Genomic DNA, 8,746 nt, shown 5'->3' with positions numbered 1-8,746 from the left:
GTAAGGAAAATCATTATTACTAATGCAAATCTCTTAAGTCTTGGTGCAACAGTGTGCGTGCATGTGTGTGGGAGGACTAATTTTGCTGCCTTTTCCAATGTTTCTTTCTATAAACCAAGCTGGAAGAGCCCTTCTCTTCTTTTTATAAACTTGATCCAGGTTCATGAAGAGAGGTAAACCCACTTTCTAATTATTATTTCTTATTACTATTATTATTATTATTATTGTTATTATTTGCATTATTATTATGTATACTAATAATTGCCTTTCCACCAAAGCCCCCTCAAAAAACATCAAGGCAAAGCACAATTTTGCTTGTTTGTTTTTACACAGTAGCGACTGAGTGCTCCAAAGCTGTAAGTGCACAGAGGATGAAGAGAACATTATCAAAGTAAATTTTAAAATTATTTAGAAGACTGAGCTTTGGGGGAGGGAGGAGTTTGCATTCAAAAAGTGACATAGGAGGGGTTTTGTCTGTTGTTACTACTGATGTCACTGGCATTTTCCAATACTCATGCAACCACATTGACACTACAGTCCAAATGGCCATGCCTCCACTTAGCACATAATCACATTTCCACAGTGACAATGTACTGCAACTTCAGCGCTGAGGAAATGCAGCATTGCCCAAAACAGAATTGCTTTCTTGAGGGAAGATATTTGGATTGCACATACCATATGAGCAACTTCACATATAGGTCCCAGGGCATAGTCTGAAGGCACATGAGGCAGCCACCTTGCTGAAGCTAAGCCGGTTTGAGTTTGGTCAGTGATTGGAGGGGAGACTACCTGAGAACCACATGTAGCCACCTTGAGTTCCATGATGGAAGAAAGGTGGGATATAAATGTAATAAAAAATAAAAAAATAAAAGTTACTCTATTAGCTGATCATCTAGGGCAGGGGTGGACAACTTCTGGCTCTCCATATGTTTTGAACTACAGTTCCTATAATTCCTGACCATTGGCCATGCTGGCTACTGGCAAAGGCTGATGGGAGATGCAGGCCAAAACACCTGGAGGGCCACAAGTTGCTCATCCCTGATCTAGGGGTAGGCAACCTGATGCCCTTGGAAAGGACCCTGATGCTGGGAAGGATTGCAGGCAAAAGGAGAAGGGGATGGCAGAGGATGAGATGGCTAGATAGCATCACTGATGCAACGAATATGAATTTGAGCACTCTCCGGGAGGACAGGAAGGCCTGGCGTGCTATGGTCCATGGGGTCACGAAGAGTCGGACACGACTGAACAACTGAACAACAACAACAACAACAACCTGATGCCCTCCAGATATTCTGGACCACAACTCCCACCAGCCCCAACCAGCATGGCCAAAGGTCAGGAATTATGGGAGCTGTAGTTCAAAACATCTGGAAGGTACCAGGTTGTCTTCCTTAACCATTTGTTTACAACATATTGGCTAGCTAGAATATAGACATTTACACACAACACAACCAAAGGTCAGCATGTTGTTCGTACAAGCATTTGCTGCTTTGTCCTCCCAAATATGGACAGCTTCAGCTTTTTGCAGTGCTTTCCCCCATTCAGCAGATTTCAGCTGCCTGCACAGCTTTTCAGCTTCACAAGGAGCTCTCTTGAGCCTGCTCACTACCACAGTTCGGATATTTTTGGGTCAGAGGCAGAGTGTGAATTTAGTAGGAATAATTTGTACTGCAGCAGTCACAGACTTCTCTGGCAATACTTGCATTACGCATCACACTTCAGTGTCACGTTTACTAACATGATCATATTCTATATTGTTCATGTAGTCAGAGCTAGTTGCTAGTACTGCAGCTTCAAGCAAAATATACCGGACACACTTAATGTCATTCTTTGCAATGGTGCCCTATTTCCTTGGGCCTAGCATAGTCCATAACAGGTATCTGCCCACAAGGGAGCTCAGATTTAATAAGGAGTGAAGGGCACAATCCTATGCATGCTTAGACAGGAAAAAAAATCCTACAACTCCCAGCATGCTAGCTGGGGCCCCAGCGAGCATGCTGGGAATTGCAGGACTTTTTTTCTGTCTAAACATGCATAGGATTGTGCCCTAAAAAAAGAAAGGATGGTCACAATTCAAATATCATTCCGGAGTGGTGTGCAACATCCCTACTTTGAGAACAGGCTAAGGTAATTCAAGGAACAAATTATCCAAATGGTAAAGGCTACAAAGACCATTCTGCATGGTGGCAGAAGGAGCAACCAAACTCTATCAGATTCCCTTAAAAGGAAACTGCTAAAATGGCAAACAGCAGGTGAGAAATCAGCTGGCATTTGATTGGCAAACCAGAAGCTCAGCTGGGTGATTCTAGGTCAGGGGTGGGGAACCTCTGGCCCTCCAGATGTTGATGAAGTAAAACTCAGATCATCCCTCACCATTGGTCAGGCTGGCTGGGGCTGATGGGAATGGAGGTCTAACATCTGGCAGGCCACAGATTCCCCAGCCCTGTTCTAGGTCATCGTAGATTGTACCTGTCCAATGCCCTCCAAAGAACATAAAACCTATACCACGGTATGCACCTACCCACGTCTGTATTCACCTACACTTCGGAGAGTGTCAAAGCACAGCGTTGCCACTACTGGAGCATAGGGTTATCCCACATCACAATGTTCCTCCATAAACCATCGTGTTCTGTTATGGTTATATGTTCAGCCTTCCCCAACCCGGTGCCCTCCGGATGTGTGGTGTGGACTGCAACTCCCAGCATTCCCAACCAGCATGGAGTTGCAGTCCAACACATCAGGTTTGGGAAAGCTAGCATGGTTCTGCTTGAGACACCCCCAGACACAACCACAGATGCTGACACTGCCCTAGGATCCTAATAATACAACAATTGGTACCATATGAATCATAACAGTTGACTCACAGTTGCCAGAATTAACTGACTTTGGGGGCTCGGTAGATATGCAATGCCTACATATGTTTCTGACGTATTTTGAATGAGTTCCCTGTTTCACCATAGTGTCTGTGTGACTTGTCAACAACCCCATTAATGACACATAATCAAGGATATAATTTACTCCATAAGTGGGTTGCACCAATGCTCTTAAAAAGATCACTGTGGTTTCTAGGTAGTGAGGCAAACCATGAAGTAGGGATTTGTTCAAAGAGTCATTTTGACTACTGCCAGCAGTTTATATTGGACAAAACCTGGCAACTGATTTGCTCTAGATGAAAAAGACTAGCAGCTCCCCCACAACCTGGTGCCCTCCAGATGGGTTGGACTACAGCTCTCATCATCCCCTGAGTCCAACACATCTGGAGGGTGCCAGGATGTGGAAGGCCAGGCTAAAGATTAACCTTTGTTGTTGTTGTTCAGTCGTTGAGTCGTGTCCGACTCTTCGTGACCCCATGGACCATAGCACGCCAGGCCTTCCTGTCCTGTGCTCTGTCCCAGAGCATGATCAAGTTCATATTCATTGCATCGGTGATGCTATCTAGTCATCTCATCCTCTGCCATCCCCTTCTCCCATAAAAGAATGAGTTCACACTACTGAGTCTAGGGACTAAATACGCACAGTGATGTTGCCGGTAGCAGTGGGAAAAAGACATCAACAGCAGCATGTTGATTTCATTGATATGAATGAACTGCTATATAAAAGCTACTCAGAACCCATAGGAAGAGATCAAGAAGTCTTTCCTGTGGTATTTTTTATTTATTTCGTGTGTATTCCACCTTTCTTCCATCATGGAACTCAAGGTGGCTACATGCGGCTTCCCGGTGATCTTCCCTCCAAGCACTGAGCAGACCCAGACCTGCTTAGCTTCAGCAAGATGGCTGCCTCATGTGCCTTCAGACCATACCCTCAGTATTAAACAAGTGTTTCATCTGTAGAGAGTATGGGTAATCCCCATCATAATCTTAACAAATGGTGTGATCCAGGAAGGACTAAAAAATACTGTCACCTACATTTTCAACAATGATAAGCCATAGTTCCCCAATGATAAGTCATAGTTCAAAGCTGTTCTGAACATAGTCATAATTATCTTCAAGATCTTGGGCACTGAAAGCATAACAGCAGGCCAACCAAATGTGCCCTTCAGCCATGGATGAGAAGTCCCACCCCAGCACAAAAAAAGAACAACATTAACAGTCTCAGTAATTTTGCTTATTTAACTTTGCCCTTCCTCCTTTCCTGGCTGTTCCTTTGTGTGTTTGAACCACTCCCATACTGAGGGCCTCATCACTCAAGGTGCAATTTCCTACACAGATGTTGTCATTTTGGTGTTGTAAATGATGTGAGTCCCACATGCAGTTAGTCAGATGGGATGAATGCACACGTGCCTATTGTGCTACAGGTTGGAAATGTATCTTGAACAAGGCATTAGGCACTCAAGGCAGCCTTCAGATATTCAGGGTCAGGACCATGGCTAGGATCCGAAGAGCTACTGAGGTTGCAGTCTTACACCTAATTACCTTGGAGTAAGCCTTTTTGAACCCAGGGGGATTTATCTCTGAGAAAACATGTGCAGGATTGTGCTGTCAGGCTCATCCAGGATGGCTTGCACTAGCCTAATGAAGTTTTGAAAACTTTTTTTCCTTGCACAACTCACTGCCAGGCCATATTCCCAAACTGCGCCTGGAATTTCTTCAGGCTCAAAAACAGTTTGGTGTGTGGCACAGGAGACAGGTGCCGATATTGTTTCTCCAAGTCTAAAGCTCCCTTGGGCTCATGTAACAAGTTTCATGGCTCTTTGGATCCTGGCCCGTTTGTGTCTCCTCTTCCCCCACTCCACACACACATACACACACACAAGCCCTTGTGCAATTTTGGATACTATGCTTTGAAAACAAATTAATGGGGAAAAAACCACTGTTGTTATTAGTGGTAATTAGCAGCAGCATTTCTCTGTGACTTATTGAGTGATGGACTAAACATGTCTACATTTCAGTTGTGGGTTGTCTTTCAAGCATGCATCCACAAAGACTGTCAGAACCAAACCACAAATGTTGTAGATTCCCAAAGATGGCAATTGCACCTGCAGAGACAGCAGTTACCTGGCTCAGAAAGACAAGCATGCCTTTCACATGTCCACACATAGGAATCCACCAGTGCCAACTTCCAAGTCATACATGACAGCGAAATACTTATTCACAAGTAAAGAGGGTGTTATCAATGCATCCAATGTTGTACTCATAATACTTCAGGTTTTCTAGAGGCAGTTGCTTTAAATTCCCACAGGTTAAGATACCTGACAGCTGGATACCAGGCAGGTGGGTGCAGCTTAAAGGGCAGAATGACCAGCTTTTACATATTTAAAAATGCATAAAACACAGATTTTTAAAATTTTATTTTGGTTTTAATAACCAGCTCAGATTTTGCATTTCACTGAAGCTTGGGCAGCAGCAGTAAACCAGACAATTAGACTTTGTTATTCTCATGCATTAAGTATCAGCATCCAATACTGCTGGATTATATTTGCATTCCCACCACCACCTTTGTTTTCTTACAAAAAACCTAAAATCAAACACCTTTTTGATCTAGTCAAAAAGAAATATAATAAGGATCATTTTAATTCATAATTGGATTCGGACCAGGTAAGTAAATGTAAAATGCATACCTGAGGCTTAAGCAATTAGAGAAGGTCCTTTTTTGACATATAGCCTGTACCCCAAGACACTGATATTTCAGTAACCTACTAGAGTCTTTAGTCTTTTCAGTTCAGTGCTCACATCTGCACTGAGAGAAATGCCACGAGCATAAATAATCAGCACTGCCATAAAGGAAAAGCTGTTGGAGACTGAAATTCGCTCCGCCGCGATCAATCCCTGCTGCCCGGGGAACCACGTGAGATTTCTCAGCTCCGGATATAGCTTTTTCCTAGCTAATACAATTCCAAAGGTTGTCACATCTCCCAGTGAGCATGGAAGGGGGGGGGAGAACCCACCGCCAGCAGATTCAGAGCAAGCGGCAGGATCAGCTGGGAAGGAGGGGCGAGACAAGAAAAGGGGTCAGGCAGGGCTGAGGAGAGGAACGGGCATCTGGTTGTGCGGAAGAGGGAGAGGGGGACGGACGGACGGACGGACAGACAGACAGACAGCCGAAAGGCAGAACGAGTTGGGGGGGGTTGGGGGGGGTTCAGAGCAGCAGCACCAGCAGCACCCCAGAGAACAGCCAGCCTGGCAGAGCGAAGTGGCACGGAGGTGGTAACAAAGAGCTGTTTTTGACTTCCACGCTGTGTTTCCAATGCTAAGAGAAATCGGCTCCTACACCGATGAGCTGCTGCTGAACAGGAGCGGTCAGGCAATCAGTCCTTATATCCAGCCCCTCCTCGAGGCACTCAAGCCCAAACAGACGGGCAGGAACAGCACATGGCGCACAGCCAGTGGAGGCTGGTGGCTCCAATTTTGGTGGGTCTGAAATGCATTTTGGGTTTCAGTCAGAACCAGTCAAAACTCTAAAGGAGCAATCCTAGGTCCTGAACCCATTTGGGGGATAGCGCTCAGCACCTTGGATACCTCCTTTAGAGATCTGACTGGTTCTGACTGAAACCCAGAATACATTTATATCCCCACCAAAATCGGAGCCACCAGCCTCCCCTGGGCACAACAGCTGTGGTGGCATTATAGGCAAAAAGTAACAGTACAACAGCAACAGTATTGACGTGATTCTTATTTATGCAGACAGTGAGGTACCCCCTGTTCCTCTAATGGGGGAGGTTGCCAAGTTTCCATTTCAGGTCGTAGTTGTAGTAGTTACCCAGTGCCATCAATGCACATGAATTACATAAGCAAAAAAGAAAAAGATCAGCTCCCTGCCCAAAGGAACTTACAGTGTGGGGGGGACCTGTTGACCTCCAGATGTTCTGGCTTACAACTCTCATCAGCCCTAGCCAGCATTGTCAATGGTCACAGAAGATGGGAGTTGTAGGTGAAAAATTCTGGAGGGCCACAAGTTGCCCACCCCTGTTCTAAATGTTGACAAGCAGAGGAGATAACAAAGATGGAGGAGGGAGGGTTGAGGCAAAGGCATTAAGGGATAACTTTATTTAGTTATTTATTTTATTAAATTTCTTAATTGCCCATCTGGCTGGTCACCTGGCCACTCTGGGCGATGTTTTAAACTGTTGTATTATTGTACAATAAAATTTCACATTAAAACATCGTATTTCTAAAAATACCCTAACCTACCCCAAATGCCTGCCTGAACAACCACGTTTTTAATGCGCAGCAGAAGCTCATTAAGGGATGAATGTGATATTAACATTGTGCAGCAAGAATACAGAAAGCGCAACTCACACTGACTGTGTTCATGCGAATAATAGCAGTCGTGAGCTTCAGCATCAAGTGACTGGACTTCCATTCATGAAAAACAAAGCTGCCATATACTGACCATTGGTCCATCTGCCCAGTATCATGGACACTGACTGCCAGCGGCTCTCCAGGGTTTCAGGCAGGATTCTTTCCTAGCCCTACCCAGAGATGCTGGGGATCAAACCTAGAAAGCCCCTCCCATTGAACCATACCCCCTCCCATGCCATCAGAGGTCAACTCTCACAGACTGCCAAAGCTTTCATATTACCTAACACAATACTTTTCAAAGAAGGCAGTTTGTATGTTAATTTTGCATGTCCTTGAGTGATGCGGCATACCAGACAGGGTACTTGACCCTTATTTGGCCTCATGGACAGGGAGATGGGTAATATTCTGAAAGGAAACCATCACATTGGCCCTTCAGATTGACAGAAGCTACAGGCCTATGCACGCTCGCTCACACTGAGAAACTTACTTTTGAGTCAACATGCATAGGATTGCACTGTTAGTTGTGCTGTTATGTAAAAATGATAATAAATCAGTTGGTCAAAAAAAAAAGTATTAAATGCATTATTTTTAAATTCTGGTAACATAAAAGTAACCTTGAGATTTACAACACAATCCTATACATGTCTACTCAGAAGTAAATTTCACTGAGTTCAATGGTGCTTACTCCCAGGTAAGCATGTAGTATAGAATAGCAAGCATAAGCATCCATGCCATTGCGCAAGTAACTAGAATTCAAGTAGCTTATCCGGTTTTTAAAAATCCCCTACTTTGCAACTAACAAAGTACCAAATGTAGTTAAGTGAAGAGATATGCAAGTTAGGCACATATCCCCTAATTGCTTCATTTCAGGCAAGTTACTCAATGTAATTTGTTCCAATGAAGCCTTTTGCCTATCCCAGAGGTCCTCATCTCCAACGAAAGAAAGCCAAAATATCTGCAACTGCCTTTGCTCCTATTCATCCTATATTACCTTTGCCTCTTTTTTTTTCTCCCTCCCCTCCCTCCCCTCCCTCTCCCACTATTGAAATTTTGACTGTAAGATCCATGGGGCAGGGTGCTGTCTTTTTCTCGCTTGTTACTCTCTACGCTATTATGTAGTGAAAGAAGAAAGACCACCAGCATCGAAACAATGATTCTCCAACATCAACTTTGCTGGACCGGCCATGTTGTTTGAATGCCTGATCATCGTCTTCCAAAGCAGCTACTTTATTCCCAACTTATGAATGGAAAACGGAATATTGGTGGACAGCAAAAGAGATTTAAAGATGCTCTCAAAGCTGATCTAAAAAAATGTAACATGAGCATTGAGAACTGGGAAGCTCTAACCCATGAGCGTTCCAACTGGAGGTGGCACGTCAAGCAAATCGCCTTCCACCTGGAAACCTATGTCCTCACTGTGGGAGGCTGTGTGGATCCAGACTTGGCCTTCACAGCCACCTGCAGACCCACTGCAAAGACTCTTCCCCTGGAAGACAATCTTACTG

Source organism: Heloderma suspectum, chromosome 1, assembly GCF_057233095.1.
Source record: "Heloderma suspectum isolate Gila_16-S chromosome 1, 16-S_ref, whole genome shotgun sequence".
Classification (NCBI taxonomy): domain Eukaryota; kingdom Metazoa; phylum Chordata; class Lepidosauria; order Squamata; family Helodermatidae; genus Heloderma; species Heloderma suspectum.
Note: the sequence above shows the minus strand (reverse complement) of the source record.